This window comes from Poecilia formosa, unplaced genomic scaffold, assembly GCF_000485575.1.
Source record: "Poecilia formosa unplaced genomic scaffold, Poecilia_formosa-5.1.2 Scaffold106, whole genome shotgun sequence".
Taxonomy (NCBI): Eukaryota; Metazoa; Chordata; class Actinopteri; order Cyprinodontiformes; family Poeciliidae; genus Poecilia; species Poecilia formosa.
In genome coordinates this window covers 483,065-498,964 of record NW_006800045.1, presented here as the reverse complement: position 1 = coordinate 498,964, position 15,900 = coordinate 483,065, and the positions used below count along the sequence as shown (strand labels likewise).

At 35.8% G+C, this 15,900-nt stretch overlaps 1 pseudogene; it reads left to right on the top strand.

The window, feature by feature from the left end:
- The first annotated feature begins 8,275 nt into the window (after positions 1–8,275).
- LOC103143231 (protein transport protein Sec61 subunit alpha-like 1) lies at positions 8,276–15,623 on the top strand (annotated as a pseudogene).
- Positions 15,624–15,900: the final 277 nt, after the last annotated feature.

Here is a 15,900-nt window from a genome sequence, read left to right as displayed (position 1 = left end):
ACAAAAACAGACATCAGTCCTGACGTAAAACTGTGTGATTAATCCTGGTCTGATAACACCTGAATGCAGACGAACGTATAAGAGCACGCAACTAGTTTCTGTGTGTTTGCATGGAAACCTGCACACGGTGGGGTCTGATATAACCATGTGGTGCTTCGCATTTCACAGTTCAAGGGTTATGCAAATTTATTATCAGGTTGCTTGTCACTCCAGCTGCCTGCACTTTAGTGGCTTTACAAGGAATCCTAATCCAAGCTTTGCATGAGACATCTTTTGTGAGAGGAAGCACTGAGAATAAATGGCTTATCTAGAGTGCAGCACATAAACTGCCTCTTTACCTGCAGCAACAAGAAGAGAGCAAGTTGGAGCTTAAAATAATCCAAACAGGAGCATAAAAGCAGAGGTGTGTTTCTGCTGTCATTAAATAACCTTTGTGATCAAAGGTTCAAAAGCCATCCTTGTTCCTGTTTGTTGTGGTTGATGATCTGGAATCTGTTCCAGCTGCAGGGAAGCTGAGGTTGATACAAATGCAGCACCTAACCAAAACAGGCAAAAGGTCACAGTATTGCGTTGATCCACCTTTAACTTTGATTAAAGCACACATTTCCTGTGATATTGTTCCAGTAAGCCTCTGCAATGTCTCGAGATTCATTGCCATCCAGCGTTGATTTTTATTTTTCCAAGATATTGCTCTTATGATGAAAGTGTCTGGCCGTGGTGCAAAGGTTTCTCCAGAACATCACAAAGATTCTCTTTGGTCAGAGCCCGATGAAGCTTGGCCTTGTCGTCTTGGAATATTCCTGTGTGGTCGGCGAAGAAAACATCCATTGATGGAATAACCTGGTCATCCAGTGTTTTCATGACCTCATAATGTAGCTGGACCTGGACCCAGACAGTTGCAGCAACTACAGATCATAGTGCTTCCCCCAAAGGCTGCTAAAGTAGACATTAGTCATGATGGGTGCATCTCGTCATCTGTCCATCTTCTTACCCCTCTGAGAGGATAAATCTGGACTCTTCAGATCACTTGACCTTTTATCTCTCTAAAGTAGTCAAATCTTAATGTACGTCAATCACAATCGTTCAGTTCAGGAACAATGGTTTGAAACCGGTTTGTTCAAAGTTCAAACAAACGTTTTCAACACAGAACAAGAGCAGGTGACAAAAGGAAAAACAGTGTGGCTTAAGTTCAAACCCTGACGTCAGCAGTGTGTTATGCAAGTCTCCTTGAAACCTGGTGAAAAGATCCCTGAGATAAGTTAGCCACTGAGATGGGCTAATTGGACGTTGAAGATAATAACCTGGACACCTTGTACCAATATCTGTTGGCCCAATTTCATATCGGCCAGTTTTATATTACACATTTCTAACTCTAGGTCCCTGGTGGCTCTTACCGGCATTTAAACTTCGACCCTGAGTAGTTAATGAACATCCGCTGAAGTGTGTCACTTTACCCTCAGAGGGGGGCCTTTAATGCTGCTTTTCATAGCTAATTGAGTTAGTTAGGATATTAGATACATGAGTATACTTCTGTCTTGACCTCACTAGCTTCTGTTTTGTAAGAAAGTGTCCTTCGGTTTCTTAATATTAAGGTCAGGCGCCTGAATTTCTGCGATAAACCACTGTAAGATCTCAAAGATGTCTTTTCTTCCCGTGAGTAAATAGAAAACAGTGTTGTGTAATTCCTCAGTGGTGTCACACACTGTTTGTTTCCTTTCTCCCCCACCTCCCACAGGGGTTGTGTCAGGGCATCAGCAGCTGTTTAAACTCTAAATCCACATGAGAAGCGTGGAAGTGTTATGAATCCACACTAAGCCTTCAGGGCAGCTTCGACACTCGCGTAGCTTCTCCAAAGGTCTACAAAAATAAAATAAAAGGAACAGTATTGGGAAGGAAAATCCACAAATATTCCACTCATTTTTATGCTTTGGATGGTAATTTTAACATCCAAAGCAAATGTTCCTCATTTTGTTTTAAAAGCAAGTAAGCATGGAAAGGTTTTATCGTGTTGTTCCTACAGAGAAAAAGGGAAATAATGTGCTGACTTCTACATCATGGAGTAGGGAGCTTTGTTTGTAAAATAGGGAAAAAGAGAGTGCTTCAACCTTTCATGCCTCTGAATGTTTGCAGGGAGAAATCCACAGAACACCAGCAAGACCAATTTGAAGTCCATTGCTAAATTAGCAGCAGAACCATCTGGACCACCCCAGCAGAGAAGAGGTGTTTTACATTTCCACTTTGACACATGAACAACACTAAGACACAAAAGTTGTCTTCAAGCTAAAAAGAAAAAAAAATATGAGTTGTATTTTACTGTTGGTCACAGCTGTTTCCGTTTATTTGGCGTCATTAGTTTGATAATGAAGAGGATTATCTTAGTAAAAGCAGCAGTTATTTTTTTAAGCAGCCAGATGATCACATCAGAATATCATAAAATAACCAGCAGAGCCCACCAGATATCCGAGCTGAGTTTTTCTTCTTCTTCTTCTTCTTCTTTTTCTTTATTTTTTTTTACTTTTAATGTCGTTAGTCCTCCACTTACATTAAATGTCCAAGTCTGGGATCGAGTTGTAAATTAAAAACATCAGATGTAAATACCAGATCTTGTTTTTGATTCGCTGTCATTTAAAAATTTCTTCTGAGTATCTCTGGAGACACAAAGATCTAAACAAAGACCAAACAGATAGGACAAGTCTTTACAAACAAGAAGTAAGATGATGCAGAAAGTGTTTGAGAGGCTGCGGGGATTTATGATGTGAGAGGTGCTGACAGTTCTGACTACCTTCAAACCTTATTTATGCGCTGCAACATGAAGCTGGAGCGCCTGTAGACGTGATACACAGGATGGAAAGAACTGTTCATGTATGCATGCTGCACACAGACCCAATTCTCCCTGCAGCAAGCACACAGGGTGGTACGACTGTGTGGTCTCAAAATAGCCCAGACAGAGACACTGGAAGCAACGGGAATGATGAGTGTACAACCAGCTCATAGTCTGGAATAATCTGGATTAAGGCTGATGACTGCAGTCCAGTTAAGAGCGGTCATCTGTTGTGGTCTTATGTTGTGGCCTTCAGGGTCAGGAGGGATTGTGTTGGTTCTCTGCTGGTTAAAGCTCTGGCAATTAATCCGCTTTGAAATATTCCACTTGCATGTTTGAACCCGTCGGGACACCAAACTCTTTCCCTGACAGAGCAGCAGCACTCGCAGGTGGATTACAGTAAACATGTGTAAGGTGGAGGTGAAGGCAAGGTGAGTCAGAGAGAGTCACCTCACCTTGTAACATATTGTAATCCAATATGACTCCCTTCTTTTGCGTCACAGAAGGGATTTTTTAAAAGGTTTTGTTTTGAAGAGCCTCACTGAGCAGGATTTCTGATTTTTAAAACACACATCAGGCTTATGTTTTATTAAATTACAGTTAATTTCTCCACTGATCTTTTTCTACAAAGACATTTATGTTACAAAGAGATTTGTTTGCCCTAACAGTCTTTTAAATTTCAACAATATTCTGGTGCATTTTCACTTTATTATCATGTAAAGTTTCTGACCATTGACCATGCAACTTGTTTAGAAAATCGAAATATAAAAGGATAGACTTCTTATGCAAGACATTTATACAAAGGCTGGTTTGTAACAAAATTACTGAATTAAAGAAAAGGAAGATAAACAGAAAAGCAACATCCCTTTCTGCTAGTCCAAGGTTTTAATGTTCTTCAACATTAGATATTCTGCAGAACTATTTACTTCACAACACTTTATACCATAGAGGAGTTGGTCTGAAGTTAGCTTTGCCTCAAAAACCTTTTAGCCTTGATTACATTGCAGCATCTCAGCAAGTATTTGATTAATAGCAGTGTCATTTGCTAAAGATATTCTTAGTCCCTTGTATTTTGCCAAATGCTCAAAATTGCAAGCAAAACACTTTCTAAATGTCAGAGCTTTGCCACTGTTTTGGTTAACATTTAGCTCTATGAGGGCCTCAGTTTACACAGTTTCAACTCTGTTCCCTTCAGTTGCAGTTGAACTTAACAGAAGATTAAGTTCAACTGGTAACAATGACATTGTTACCTGGTCTTTCCCAAATAGTGCAAAGTCAAAGTAAGTGGATGAAAATCTTCTGAATTTGAAGACAGTAATGAAGAGTTTGTCTGTTATTATTGTGGCACTTGGACAACAGAGATAATTTTGTTATGTGTGTGGTTGAAGTAGCGGAAATGTGCAAATCTCAGATTGAACAAAATGTGAAACATGCAACTTATACAGTAGTTTGAAAAAATGTATTATGTGGTAAAATAAAAAAGGAAAGAATACATTCTTATGACTGTAAAAATAAGTATAGGAGGTCAGATTAACTCTTAAGTTATTGATAACATCAAAGAAAAGCTCAAAATTAATCTATAACTTCCTCTTTCCTTAGGGAGTCAAGATATAGACAGAACTGTTTACCTTTGCTGTTCTTCTAAAGTATTACTTGTGTGTAATTTCTGGTTTGGAAAATTAAGATGAATTTGTTTTGAGGAAAAACATTACGTCACTGCGGAGCCTGACTTTGTAAAACAACTAAGTGAAACAAGAATCCATCTCGTTTCACAAATCAATTCCCTTGATTTAATTCAGAATGATTAATTTTTGTTTTAGATAAACAGATACTTCTTTCAGTTTTTATATTTTAAATGCTACTTTTAATTTTAAAATTAAATTCTAATCACGCCCTTTGTTTCAATCTATATATTTTTGTTGTATTTGTAAATCTTTACCTTTGACCCTGCTCATGTTATGTTGTATCAAGTTAAACTGCTATGTTGTGTGAAAAAGACAAAGAGGCCTCTGAACTTCAGATCTTTATGTAACTTCAAGCTTGATTTCAAGGACTCAGTGTTCCTCTGTGTGGAGACCAGTGTAATGGATTACTGGGACAATTAAATCCCCCCAGTTAAGACCCTTGAACAGGAACCCCTGACCTTCGGCATGCTGAGTCATGAAAATTAGAGAAACTCTGTTTCTTAGAATCATCCATAAATCAAATGAATCAGCTGCACATTCTGACCCGTACAGACCGAATGAACCTTCACCTTCATCGTCACAAACCTGATGTAAACATCTCTTTCTAGAAGATTCATAATAAAATAAAATGCAAGGTAGTTAAAGGTCAGCGAGAGTTGAAACTAGCTCGTCTTGACTCAACAGCATTCTGCCGAGGTTATTCTCAACTAGCAGCTTGCGGGACAAGGGAGTGACTCACATTCCCGGGTCTCATGGTGAGCTTGTGACTTTACATTCCCACCCGCTTTCTTTTGTACATATTAGCATGCAATTCCATCCCACCCCCCTCTTCCAAGAACCATATGTTCAACACAGTGGGTACAGTACATGACAGAGAACATGGCTTATCTCGTAAACATTGGAAACTCTGGAGAGTCTGATTCACTCCTTTCACCACTGTCGCCACTTGTTTATTTGCTCCTCAGGTCTGATCATTTGTTAGCCTCACATATCCACAGACTAAAAAACAAATAAAGCAACATTAGTTAGACTCAGGTGGTGAAACGGGGCGGTTTTAATCTCTCTAATCCACCACATTTAACAAATGATAGAAACTCTCCTGAGTTGGGTCAAAGGAGGTAAATTTCAAGACACACAATAATGATTGAAGTAAATCAAAAGAGACAAAAGGGAATCATATTTAAAAACTGCATAATTATAGTTTCAATCTCAGACTGAAATAATGGAGTAGGGGGGGCTGTGTTAACTGAACTCTTCCAACTAAGATTGAAACAAATGATAGATTTGGATAGACTGTTTTGTACAATCTATTATTTTGTTTTGTGAGTTTCTTTAGCAATTTATAGCCTGAATACGGAAAGTATACCTGAATCTACGCCAAACTGTATTCAGATATATTGCTGTCAATAAAATACACCAAAGAAGAAGGCATAAAGTATAAACATAAAGCATGACATTGTTACCTTTGATGAGCTTGTGATTCAGGGCTTTACAGGAAGTGAATCTATAAAGTAGTTTTTGTCAAATGGTTGATTAAATATCTCTGTGAAACTACAACAAGTGGATTGCAACCACTTTGGAAATGTTTAAATATGTTGTTTGGAAAACATCAATTTAGGGAGAAAAAGAAAACCTATATTTTGGACCTACTTCTGGGCAGACATCCATGCCAGATTGTGGGTTGTCCAGAGTTGTGTTTTATGACAGATATGATGTTGGTTATGACCACATGATAACCGAGCACATTACCTGCTTGGCTCACCGCTCCCCCTGACAATAAAATTATGACTCAAATTGTTTAAAAAGCTGCAAAACAAGTTTTGCTTTTAATTCTACAGAAAAGGGAAGTGGGTTAGCAATATGTTTACATGACAAATATGAAATATTGAAAGATGAAAACATGATGATGGAGATGCAATGTATGAACTAAAATACATTGTTCACACAATACAATGTATTAATAATAAATTGTTTATATTGTTCAATACAATACAATCTGAGGTAGAGGAGTACTTTCTGGCTATTCAGCATTTAATACAGTTTTTTAAAAGTTGTATATTAATCTGCTTCTAAAGCTGATATCAATGTTCTTGTGAGCGTCACAGTCCCAACCAAATTAAATACCGTACCAACGTCAATCTGCAGGTACTCTGTGATCTTGTTTCGCCACAGGAGCCTCTCTTTTATCTTTTCCCTTTGACCAGCACTGTGGACTCTTTGTGTTAACAAGGATTTCTCTGAAGTGACAAAGCTAAATATTCTCTTAAAAAGAATGATGTATGCTACAATACCCTGATTTCAAAGGACAAACAGTCAGGACAGTCTTTGTCAGAGCAGCCTCAACAATGGCGACGGTTGCAGGAGTTTGTCTGTAATCGGGGATTTCAAGTTCGAATCCCCACTCTGACTGTTTCTGTCGTTGTCTTTGGCCAAGACGCTTCATCCACCTTTCCCGTTGGTGGTCAGAGGACCCGGTGACACCGGAGCACGGCAGCCTCGCCTCTGACAGACTGCTGAAGAGCAGATGTGGCTACAATTCAGTAGCTCCATTACATCATTAGCATGATGTGTACATGGATCAGGGAATAATTGAATGTAGTGTGCACAAAAATGTGCAAAAATTACAAAGAAACATTGAAACAAAACAGTATAAGACACCAAAAACTTTGGGGAGATGTGCATGTTCATTAGTGAGAGACCACCTGACATTGCAATCCAATGAATAAACATTATGAATCAACCACTGAATTTGGCTTTGAATTTAATAAGTTTGCAAACAGATTATATTTAACTTAAGACTAAATTTGTTTTCTGACTTCTTCCCAAAATGAAGATATGTTCTTTTCTACATATGAAACTCTGCTATAAGAAGACAAGTTGTATTACTTGTGATGTTTCTTCAGCTGTTCAGCTGTTAATGTAACTCTCTACTGCTTATAACTTCAAAATACACTTGTTCAGAATATAAACTGTTTTAACAGTTTCCAAACAGCAAGCTAATTAATAACTTATATTGAAACAGAAATTTTTAGCTGTCATTTTGCCTATCTGCTAGTCACTGTGTGTTAATTCATTGACTTGTGATTCAACAACTGGGTGGTTTTCTGGTCTCTTCTGCTCTCTGGTGGCTGTTTCAGGTAATTTGACTTCCAAATTGTGTGTTTGTGAGGAAAAAAATCAAACTGGTACTCTATAAGTCATCCTTCTGACTTTTTGCTTTTTCTAATTTGCTTTGTCTTGTCGGTGTCGATTCCAGACAGACAAATTAATCCCTGTTTATAGTAAATAATGAGTATAAAAAGACTTGATTAGCTAAAAGGAATCAAAGGAGAGCAATTCATGACTTCATGAATAATCTTACAGCAGAGATGTTCAACTTGTTTGCTTCCTCATCATTCTGCAATATTATTATTATTATTGTTATTATTATTATTATTATTATTATTATTATTATTATTATTATTATTATTATTATTATTATTATTATTTAAATCAGTGATGATTTGGTAACACTGCGAATTCCGGAGCGTGAACGCATCACAAACTGATTCGGGTGAATCTTCATCTTTATGCGTCAGAACGCGGAAGTTCCACTAGATGGCGCTCATCTGAAATCTCAAATGAACGAATCTGTTTTTGATGGAATTTGCTTCAGTTCGTTCACTTAAAATGATCCGTTCATTTGAACGCGTTGTTCATTTCAACAGGTTGTTCATGAACAACACAACGCTACCTCCGCATACTTTCTGTTTAAGTCTTCGTAAGTGTCATAACTCTCATAAGTCACCGAGGCAGCAGCAGTCACTGAGATTCACTCAGAGCTGGAAAAATATACGACCATTATTAAAACATCATGGGCAGTGAGTAGCTATATGGGTAGAACTTTGTGCCATCAAAAACTGAATTTAATAGGTTCTATTTTAATTTGTATTGCATTCACTAAATGCTGAATTTGCATATAATTTAAAATATATTGGTTTGGAAAGGATTATCTCTAAATTGAAACTGAATCTAATATTTTCAAACTGAATTGATATAGCAGAAACAAATTATGCCACTGTTTAAATTGACATGGGGAGTGTGTTTTATTTAATGGCGTCATTGACATATATTGTATTTTTTTAGAACCAACTAAATGTGTTGTTGCCAGGTCAGTGTTGTAATATCAATATTTGATCTTAAGGAGTTTTATCCTGGTTAAATAAATGTTGGATATATTAATTTGCTTTGAAATTGCATTTTATTCTACAGAAAATTCATCTCTCAAATACTTTCATTTTCTGTTCTCACTATTAAATTCCAATTTGACATTTCAATAAATGTGCCCCGCAGGTGACCCTCAATAAAACGCATTCATTGAGAAAGCGCCATGTAAACTTTAACATTTGCCAGGCTAGTTTACAATACTCTTCTTCCTGGACACGTAATGCAGTTGTTACAAACCAGAGCGTGTAGCCGCAGGCCGTAGCTCATTACACGGCGAATGGCTTCTGGCAACTTGATCTGTGAGCGAGGAAAGGTTAATTCAAGTACCAACCTTGATCAAGGTTCATCTAAGTACAATATAGCTCGGTCAATCTGCGCTTAATTACTCTGTGGCTGGATGTCCGAGTCCGACCCAGAACACTGAAAACTGAATTTGAATGGTGAGAACAGAAACTGAAAGTTGTTGAGAAGTGAATGTTCAGAAAAACACAACTTCGAAGCAAATTAATTCAGCTTAAATTCAGAAACAATGCATTGGATTTCTATTTGTGCTCATTCAGATTACGTTTTTCATTTCCTAAAGTTGAGCAATAGAAATTCGAACAGACCTTTTTCAAATTCGCTCAGTTTCTGACGGCAAGTCCTGTTCTGGCCATATAGATACTTTTTAAATGAATATTTAATGACACCGAATGAAACGTTCTAATTAAATATGCTTTATCTTATTTAAAATACATTTAAATCTGTTAAATACGTATATTTCTGTCAAAGCGAACTAATTTAATGTTCAATATTTTTACTCAGTTTATTAACCTTATTTTCATTTTAAATTTCTGAACTTTAGCGCAGTTAGCTTCAAATCTTTAAGCTAACCGCTCATTCAAACACGGAACGTATGCAACAGAGCTTTATGTTTACCTCAGCTTTGTCTCACTATCAATAAATCAAGTTACTATAAACATGTGGCAGATTGATGTCCGACCCATTAATCCACAGATCCTTTACAGCCTTAGAATATTACAGTATTTTGTCTTCACTTCCCTTGAGTCCGCCCCACTCTCAATGCCACGTCCCACTCATCCTCATCATTTATTCCCAGCCAAAAACTCTCATGTTTGATTGTTTCCAGGTAAATTCTTGGAGGTAATAAAGCCTTTCTGTGCGCTGATACCAGAGATCCAGATACCTGAGAGAAAAGTAAATATTTACTTGTATTTATTAGAATTTTAATGTTACTAATTAATTTTTATCTTGATTCATGCTGCTTCCTCTTTTATGTGACCAACAGATCCAGTTCAGAGAAAAGGTGCTATGGACAGCAATTACTCTTGTCTTCTTTCTTGAATTTTCCCAGGTGAGAAAAAAATGCAGTCATCTTCTGTGTTTTAGGTAAAGATCTTATAAAACAGATCATATTCAGAGAGATGTCAGACTGAAGATACCTGATACATTTAGTGTTAAGGACCAGAATCTCTGTCACTAAACTGTCAACGTTTGACGTTTTGAGGCATGAATAATATATTTAGACACTATTTACAAAGTACCTGAATACTGAAATGTATTTATTTTGAGATTTACTAAAGTTACCTAAAATATACACAAAACCTATTTGAAAATATTACCAAAAGTACAACTTCAGAAAAATATTGTTTGTATATATTTGTAATATTTTTTTTCAAATGTGCAATTAACAAATACATTTCTAAAGTGATTATCTAAAGTATAATTTGAGTAATGTCATGTATTAGAATTTAAAGTATATTTTAGAAAAAATGCGCTTTTAGAAAGTGTACCAAAATAATTTTTTAAAAAGAGTATTACAAACATTTTTTAAAGAAATGTATTTATTTCACACTTCTAATATAATCACAAGTATATCTGCTTGATAACAAACTGAAAATCTATTTGAGAAAAACACACCATTCTTAAAATATACTTAAATATATGAATTGTTTTCACCAGGGAATATTCAATACATTATTTAGAACATTGTAAATGCTTGTTGTTATTGTTACTACTGAATTAATAATTCAGTAGCAGGTAAACACATTAATAATTGACTTACTAGTTATTTTTACCAAAATATGTTTTTCCCACAAATGCACCACTGGTAGACAATGTGAGAGCTCCCTGAAATCCAGTTGATTATAAAAGCTGTTTGTTTTTCTTAGATTGTGTTATTTGTTTCCAATAAAGGTGATTAAATTAAAATATTTTTATTTAAGTTTATTTTTACATGTCAGATTTGGCATTTATTGCATGCCATATAAAATATTAAAAATTGACCCCCATTGTTTGTGGCAGATTCTAATTTCTTAACTTGAATGTATTTCATAAATAGCTTTTTAAGAAATAACATTATTTTAAACATTATCTTTTAACTAATTCAATCTTTCTCATAAATGCTGTTCCTTCAGATTCCCCTCTATGGAATAAAGAGATCAGATTCTGTAGATCCATTCTACAGGATGAGAGTCATTCTGGGTTCAAATAGAGGTATCGGTCCAACACATTCTAAGCAAAATAAAGTAAAATAAAAGACTAATGTCCTGCAGGCATGAGTTTATAAGTATATCTTCATCTAGGTACTTTGATGGACCTGGGTTTCTCACCTATTGTCACCTCACAACTGATAATGGAGCTGCTGGCTGGAGCTAAGATCATTGAAGTTGGAGACACTGCAAAGGATAGGGCACTCTTTATTGGAGCTCAGAAATGTATGAAACACAGACCTGCTGTGATCTAAAATTTAATTTTATTTTGGATCATCTAATCTTTTGATGTTTTCAGTATTTGCTATGATCATTACCATTGGTCAGGCCATTGTTTATGTGATGACTGGCATGTATGGAAATCCATCAGAGATGGGAGCAGGGATCTGTTTGCTCATCATCATTCAGGTAAGAATGACAAAACGTTTTTGACTGACCAAAGCATTTGGAAGAATGATGTGCAAACTAGAACATTTCTGAAGAAATTTAGAAGAGGTCTCCCAAAGAGTCCTTATCAGTTCCATTGAGCTTTCAATTGCATATTGATTAACACTGACTTGCTCTCTGTTGAAAGCAAACCTCATGCCATGAGGCAGCTAAACTCCCAATAATCTTTTTTATTGTATACATTTATTTTTTTTTTTGAATTGGTTGTAATTCTTTGCAGCTGTTTGAAGCCAGTCTGTTTGTGCTGCTCCTGGATGAATTGATCCAAAAAGGCTACGGTCTTGGGTCAGGATTCTCTTTGTTCATTGCCACCCAACTCTGTGAGTCGATCATCTGGAACGCCTTTAGTCCCACAACTGTGGACACAAGAAATGGTAAACAACCACAAACTACTCTTCCAATAGATTTTCTGATGTACTAAATATGCCTGTTTTAGCTTTTCTCAAACTTGTCTTTGTATTCCTAGGAAATTCTAGTGTTTCAGACACAGAATATGAGGGAGCTGTCATCGCTTTTTTTCCATCTTCTTGCCACAAGGCCTGACAAACTGGATGCTCTCAGCGAGGCCTTCTTCAGGCAGAACCTTCCCAACCTCATGAACCTCATCGCTACAGTGTTTGTCTTTGCTGTAGTTATATACGTTCAGGTGTGTTGCTTTCCTTCTGTTTGTGTGACTGATTCTACATTTGAAATTGAGCCTTGATCAGGTTTAAAAAATCTGATCTTCTCACAGGGATTCAGAGTCGATCTGCCCATCAAATCTGCTCGCTACCGTGGCCAATATAACACATACCCCATCATGCTTTTCTATACCTCCAACATTCCCATCATCCTGCAGTCTGCTTTGGTCTCCAATCTGTATGTTATCTCCTACATGCTTTCTACACGCTTCAGTGGAAATTTCCTGGTTGACCTGCTTGGAATGTGGTCTGTAAGAACACAGGTATTTATGTTCTTTAATTAAGCTCCTTTCAAAGCCCTGAACCTTTTTTTAATATTCCCCATTTATTTTACGCTGCTCTAAATTTCATAGTCCTTACCATTTCTGTTGTTCTCTACTATATATTGGAAATTAAGATGCAACAGGATTGTCACTGACATATGAGGATCTATTATTATTTTAACTAAAAGTTCAATTCAGGATTTTCAGGTGACTGTTTACATGGTAGCTACTGAAAAACTAAGAAACAGTTTAGATTTCCAAAATTCTAAAATCAAGAAAGTGAAAGAGCAATGTTTAAATCTGAGAAAATAAAAATTAAATGAATATGCTGGTCCATTTAAAATAACAGCCCAACTATAAAACATATTTGTGTCACTATATTTGATTTGCTTACTAGCAAAGCAAATTTGTTGTAAGTATTTATTTCATAAAGTTCTAGATGTTTGGACATTTTTCTTTAGTAAAATTTATCTGTTCATGATTACAGAACACAACATCAGGTTCTCCATCCTTTACCTATCCTGTTGGAGGACTTTGCTACTACCTCTCTCCACCAGAGTCTTTTTGTTCAGTCCAGGCTCTAATTTACATCTTTTTCATGCTCGGCTCATGTGCCTTTCTCTCTAAAACCTGGATTGAAGTTTCAGGCTCTTCTGCAGAATATGTAAGTCATGGCTGCAGTCTGTCAAGTGGAGGAGGTGTGGGTTTGTTTTCAAAATATTTGTTGTATTGAAACTGTGCTGTTAATCACCATCCAGGTAGCAAAACAGCTGAAGGAGCAGCAGATGGTGATGCGAGGACACAAAGAAACCTCAATGGTTCATGAACTGAACAGGTAAAATCAAGATTTTCATTTCATGGTGTTTATTTGGCCTGTTAATCAACTCCAGGCTCAAACCTGAACCTGAGCCGTCTTCATTTAGAAGTCAATTCACAAACAGACAAAAAAAAAAGGAAGAGAACAAATTTTATCATTACAATGTCAATCGACTGTACTATTCATACAGTTAAGCCAGAAATTGAAATGTGTTCATTGGTGTTAGTCTTATAATAATTTGGGACTATTAATGTTTCATTCTTTTTCAAATGTTGAATGATTCTCCAAAATACCACTTTGATTATTTTGTTCGTGATAAGAAGGAGCATAGGTTTCAATTTATTGGGTATTTTCTATCATCAACTCAGGATAAAATATATACAAGCTTTCATCTGAGTATTTTAACTCCATTTATTTTTCTTTTGTTTTTTAGTAATCAACTTCCAGTTTCTTGAAACTTAGACACAGTTTGGTTCTCCAGCAGGACATTATATTCCATATACAACTCAAAGCTGCTTCAAGAGTGGATAAAACAGGCTAACATCAAGTTTTTGAAATTTCCCTTAACTTAAAGACTAAAATTTGTGAGTATCATGAAACTACTGAAGTTTAAGAACTTCAATGGTTTTCTGCTGGATATTTATTTTTCCTCTCAACTGTAGCTGCTTGCATGCTTGATGTGAGTGATTGCTGTCAAGTCAACAACACAACACAAGCAGCTGCCTAATGTTGCTGCATGCTCATCCAGGAAAAGTCAATGCTACAAATCAATGACTCAATGTAATCTGCTGGGTTTCATTAGAAATGAACTTTTTAAACTAATTTACTTTAACTAAACTTTTTGTACCGTTTGATAATTAGGAAAAATTCGAAAGTATGATTGAACTGAAATGACTTTGTAAAGTGCCTCAAAATTACATTTGAGAATTGGTACTTTATAAATAAACTGAATTGATTTTAAACTGGTAAGAAGAGTGATCAAATAACCTTCAGAAGCTTCTTAATGTCTAAAAAGAGTTCATGATATCTCTGCAAGCTGCAACGAAGTATTTACCCGAATTGTAGGTTATTAAATAACATTAAAGTTGAAGGGAAAACGTTATCTATTTGTTGTTTATGTTATAGGGATAAATACGTAGGTCAAAACAATCTAATGTCTGCATCAGTGTATTTATGTATAAATTCGTAAGACTCGTCCCTGTAGTATAGAATAATGTTCTTTTATGGCTATTCTTTATTTATTTTTCTTATTCTTTACTCAACCATGTCAATTTTTTTTTCTTTTTAGGTACATTCCAACAGCTGCTTCCTTTGGTGGACTTTGCATTGGTGGTTTATCTTTGATAACGTACTTCCTCGGAGCCTGTCACTGTGGCTGCTGTATCTTACTGGCTGTCACCATCATCTATCAGTACTTTGAAATCTTTGTGAAAGAACAAAGTGAAGTAGGCAGCATGGAGGCACTACTCTTCTAAAAACAATCCGCAATCCTGCCATATTGTGTTAACTATTATTGTTTTTTCTGTTTTCACTTTCTGTTGTTTCTTCTTTTTTTACATTCATAAACTGTATCTGCTCATAATTGGAGTTAAGGACTTGAAGACTTATTTTTGATAATGTGCCATATTGATATCATCTATTCAAATCGTATAATTTTTCAAATTAAAATCTTTTTTGAGGGTTAATTAATATTAAACAAATATAGGTTCCATATTTCTACTTAAGTTTGATGCCCAAATTTGGCTCCAACTTGGTTTGCACCAAGTAGTAACAATCATCAAAATAACTGTTTTTCTAGTGATTTTCTAGCTGAACACAGAAATTAAGACAAAATTTGAAATTGACAGTCATTTTTTAAATCTGACTTGGCTTCCAGTTCCAAGAAAGCAACAAGATACAAAGAAACATTGAGAAAAAAAAGACAAACACTTTGGGAGATGTGCTTGTTTATTAGTGAGAGATGCAACTCTCTCTTGCTCATAGCTTCAACATGCACTTGTTCAGAATATAAACTGTTTTAACAGTTTACAACTGAACTGCTAACTAAAATTGTAGCTATTTTGCAGTCACTGTGTGTTAACAATCTCATTGACTTGTGATTCAACAACTGGATGGTTTTCTGGTCTCTTCTGCTCTCTGGTGGCTGTTTCAGGTTATTTGACTTCCAAAGTTGGATGTGAGGAAATAAAACAAGCTGATACTCTATAACTCATCTTTGTAAATTTTTGTTTTTACTAGTTTGTTTTGTCTTGTCTGTGTCGATTCTAGACAGACCAATTAATCCCTGTTTATAGTAAACAATGAGTATAAACAGACTTGATTAGCTAAAAGGAATCAAACAAGAGCAATTCATGACTTCCTGAATAATCTTTTAACATATGTAAACCGATACCTTAAAGGTTTGCTTATTCATCATTCTGCTTTATTTTTTATTTAAATCAGTGACGATCTTCATTTAGTCCTTTCAAACCTTTGATCCAGGGCGAACA